Genomic DNA, 4,824 nt, shown 5'->3' with positions numbered 1-4,824 from the left:
GGTCGACTACATGGGAGTCCAGCAACATAGCCATTACGCTAACTGCTGGTCCCCACATTACTTTTCTAACATGGAAAAAAATCTTCAATAAAGATATAATAGCAAATTGGACTATTAATAGTGTGAACTGATTTGCTGACTTAGCCAGTAAAAACGAGGATAATGAAAGACAGACAAATATTTCAGAAGTTTGACTGATGAAATGCAGAGAACAAGTGTACAAAAGGGAGGCATTTATTCTCTTGTGTAAAAATCTGTCTTTGGGATCAGCAGGTAGGCGTGTTAAGGTGCTAGATCCCACACAACTGACTCCACAGTTTGAGTCCTGGACCCAGTGGCTTGAAAAACACACTGGGCGCGTGTGTTGATGTGCTCCAAATCCAGAGAGAACAGAGAAGAAGGGATTGTGGCATGGCTACTGGGATGGGAGGAGAGGTGTTTCACACTTGTCCCGTTTCTCTCTCCAGCGTGTACATGTGCCCTATGGCAAACATCTTTTTAAAAAAAGAAAGAAAAAAAAAAAACCTGTCTTTAGCACTAAACAGATCTTTTTCTTTCTTTCTTTCTTTTTTTTTTTTTTGTAATAGAAAACGTGTGCTCAAGAAAGAGACAGAGACACAGAAAAAGCACCCTCAACATGGTCTCATCATGCCTCAATGCCTTTTTCCCCACCCTTTAGCTCCTTAGGATCTTTACTGGGTGCTCAGTAGGTTTTGAGGCCAATCCGGGGACCCAAACCCACACATGGCTATCTTTATGACTGTATGGTTTCCAGTCTTACAGGGCAGGCACATTATCACTGCCATAATTGGTAGCACACTGGACTACAGGACTGGAAGCCATATAGCTGACCTACGGTTTGGATCCCCAATCTAATCAACCTGAAACCTGCTGAGCATGCACATATGCCCAAGATTCTAACAAGCTGGAGGGCTGAGAGAAGGGGACTGCAGCATGACCAAACCCTGTGGAGGGTCTCTTTGTCTCTCTCATGTGTACATGCATGTACTCTCTATCATGAATAAAATAAACTTAAAAAAATTGGATTAGGGTAAGTGTGGAAATAGGAATTCAGTGCACACTCACTGGGTTTACAGATGCTCTCGTGAGATATGTACATGGGGATAAACTCCAGGATTGCGATCAAAGACAGCAGAGCAGCCTTAGGGAGTCATCAGTCATCACCCTGTATTTATGTCAGTTCTTATTTAATGACAACATTTTTATATCAAATAGAAATATTAAGTGTTCAACAATGCAAGCTATTTTTCCAGGCACCTCTGGATATGAATGTATTTATCTAAACATCACAATCCTATAAGGTAGACTCATAAGTGAAACTACTAAGGCACAAGGGCACTTAAGTAAAAAGTAAGGTCAAACCAAATATCTGACTCAAGAGAATATGAGGGAGGGAAATGTGTGAAGCACAGGTAGTAGATAAGAACTGCAAATGTTCGGTCGTTGGCAAAGTCATGACATATTTTCCGATGTTTTTATATGCAAAAATGTGTCATGACTTTTCTGACAACTCAATATTTAGTTAAGACTGTCCTGCTTAACCAGTTGTAGTTTAATTTCTATTTAAGAACTTAATCACAATCCTATAAGGTAGACTCATAAGTGAAACTACTAAGGCACAAGGGCACTTAAGTAAAAAGTAAGGTCAAACCAAATATCTGACTCAAGAGAATATGAGGGAGGGAAATGTGTGAAGCACAGGTAGTAGATAAGAACTGCAAATGTTCGGTCGTATGACATATTTTCTGATGTTTTTATATGCAAAAATGTGTCATGACTTTTCTGACAACTCAATATTTAGTTAAGACTGTCCTGCTTAACCAGTTGTAGTTTAATTTCTATTTAAGAACTTATTTTTTCATTTGAAAGACAGTTTATGTCTTCTCCCGCCTCAGGCTCCTACATTACTGAAGTCGGACATTTTTAAGCCTTTAGGACCCTGATGCTACATTGCATTATAATTGTTTCTCCTACTCAGCTGCTGATGGCTTGAGAATAGGGCTGTATTTTACCTATCTTTGTATCCCTATGTCCACACCACCCCAAGCCCCCGTCCTTAAAATAGAAGATACTCATCCAAGGTTTATCATATGAATACTTCCTTCTGCTTTCCTAAAGTTTCTGGGAGCTTCAATACAACATTTTTCAAGTCTAGTTTCTGTGCAGGGCTGTTGTCCAGACATTTGGATTGCTTATGTGTGAGATACGTAGGGATCACTCAAATTACTGATTTAGATGAAAATACCCTTTAACGTAAAAATCTAACATAATTCTCCTGCATAAAACCACTTACAGGTTCCCTATCACCTGCTGGTGGAAGTTCATAGCACTGATCTCCAACCTTATCGCTAATGCAGCTCTGCTTGGTTCCAACTCTACCAAACCACCTGTAATCCCTCAGCTTTATATTGCTGCAGAAGGCACCAGCTGCCTGGCGAACGCCTCTTCCTCTGAGAGACAGCTGACATTCTGCTTTTCTAATGCCATCTCACAGTATTTCCTTTCTTTGTCCCTCTCCCCCTTACTACACCATACAAATTTCCCCAGGAAACATCATCTGTTTATCCTCAGGTTTGGTAAGTAGCAGCTTAGTATGTTTATTGAAAGAATGCATTATTAAAGTATGATTCAGTAAATTTCATGGTACTATGGAGAATACTGGCCACCACCAAAACGTGTAACTCTAGGTTGTTTTCTATTACCAAAAATTCATGTCATACTTTTCTGCCTCACCCCATACAAGATAACTTGTACCTTAGCTACCAGCTAGTCATATCGGCATTAACAAATGTTTCACAAAACAGACCCAACAGAGCACCAAAACTACTTCGTGCCATAAGCAAACAGTTGAACCAAAAATGCATGTACACAGCTACTGTAGAAAGATGGAAAAGCATCACTTAAAAAGCTTTGGAAGTGTGCCAATTTCAACACGTGAAATGAATTAAAATCACAATTCTGGGGCCAGGTCCCATCACCGCTCTATCTCTAGGAGCACACTATTAATATACAGAAGGCCCTCAAAGGTTTACTTTCATAAAACCTGCAGCACAGTCAACTTTTGCCAAAGAGCTGACTGTGTCAGGTTTAGGAGAACCTGAGCATAGATCTGATTTCGTGCTGGACTTGAGGCCTGTAGCAAGCAATCTGAACGATTCCCATTTCGGTGTTCTTGTGTATCTGCCTCAGCTTGTTTAGAACATAATGCGTTTAACGAGTCTCGTCACACGGCAACGTGTTATGAGGAGATCTTCACATTCGCATTTCACCCTAGCATAACTAAGTCTTTTCAGTTCTCTCCAAACTGCTTCGCTCATGTTACCTAATTCAAGGGCTTTATCTTCAGTGTACAGATGAGTAAAGAGAAGGGAAGGAAGGGTGTACAATGACTTGGCTGAATAGGCCCAGCCAGTCACCAAAAGAGCCTTCATTCAAACTATCACTATCTGTTCCAAATCCTCTCCTCAAAGAACCATTCGGCTTGAGAAACTGACACTGACAGCAGCAGAACACAAGTTTGTTATTAGAGTTTCTTATTTGTTCAGTTTGAATGAACAACCTAAGCTCCCTAGGCCTACAGGTTGTTAGCTCTAGGATAAAATATCTGACCGATTGGGGCCGGCAGGTGGCCAGGTGGTTAAGGGCACTGGACTGCCACATGGCTGATGGTGGTTCATGTCCAGACCTGGCAGCTTTTCTCTCTCTCTCTCTCTCTCACTCTCTTATTCTGTCCCTCTCTGGTCAAATTAAAATAAATAAAGATAAATAAAATAATTCTTAAAAAAAAAAAGATCTGATGGATTAAGTTTTCCGGCTGGATTCAAATTCATAAATCTACCTCTGACTTGTAAATTTCAAGAGAGCTTGACCTAAACTTGAAAGGCATTTCTTTTCTCCCCAATTTCTAATTCTTTTCAAATTTTATTCACCCTCCTACATATGCCAAGTCATGCCAACTCTTCCAGTTCAGGATCAGATTATAAAGCTGCCAGAATTTTCTTTGGCCTAAACACAGGGCCAACCCCTCCTGAACCAGGAAGGGTTCCATAGCATTCATCATTCACAGCCAACACTAGACAGTCTCTGACCTAATCTGTTAAGGGAGCCCCAGTTCTAACAACTCTGCACCACCCCCTCAGAAGTACCTCTTCTAATCCTAAACCTATTGGGGGATCCAGAAGAGGGAAATCTCAATTCTCTCAGATTCTGCAATAACTGAAATCGGCATTGCCAGCAATGACAGTTTGACATTCACAACTACAGACCCTGAAATGCGGTTATTTGTCTTAAGATTCCCATACTGCACACGCGGAGAGCAAATTATTTAGCAGATCCTATTTCCCGAGCCCAAGTGACTTGCATAACTGGGCGATTAGCACTGGCTCCAAAGGGTGCAGGAGGAGCTCACAATTCGTTTATTGTCCCTTACTAGAAAATTCTAAACCAAAACATTCTCATAATGCCTACCTCCTGGATGATGTAAGTTCTTTCCGTAGACTTTTAACTAGACCACTACCGGGGTGCTCGTTCCCGGCGGCGCCCACGGGCCAAGCAGTAACTCGTTTAACGACTGCCTCTTGCGGCTGGCACTAACAAATCGCCGATCCCGCATGCCCTGCAGCCTCTGAGAACGAGACACTGCAGCCCCAAATTGGCGGTGCCCTCCACCCTCACGTCTCCGCGTCGTTCGTCATCCCACGCCCGGCGCCACCCTCGCTCCATCCCCGAGAAGGTCTGGAGCTGCTGGGCCGAAAACCACCCGAGGGCGCAGCGCTGCGGCCGCCAGCAGGAGCGGTCCCCGGG

The sequence above is a fragment of the Tupaia chinensis genome, unplaced genomic scaffold, assembly GCF_000334495.1.
Source record: "Tupaia chinensis unplaced genomic scaffold, TupChi_1.0 Scaffold000263_1, whole genome shotgun sequence".
NCBI classification, from domain to species: Eukaryota; Metazoa; Chordata; class Mammalia; order Scandentia; family Tupaiidae; genus Tupaia; species Tupaia belangeri.
This window is presented reverse-complemented; position numbering follows the sequence as displayed.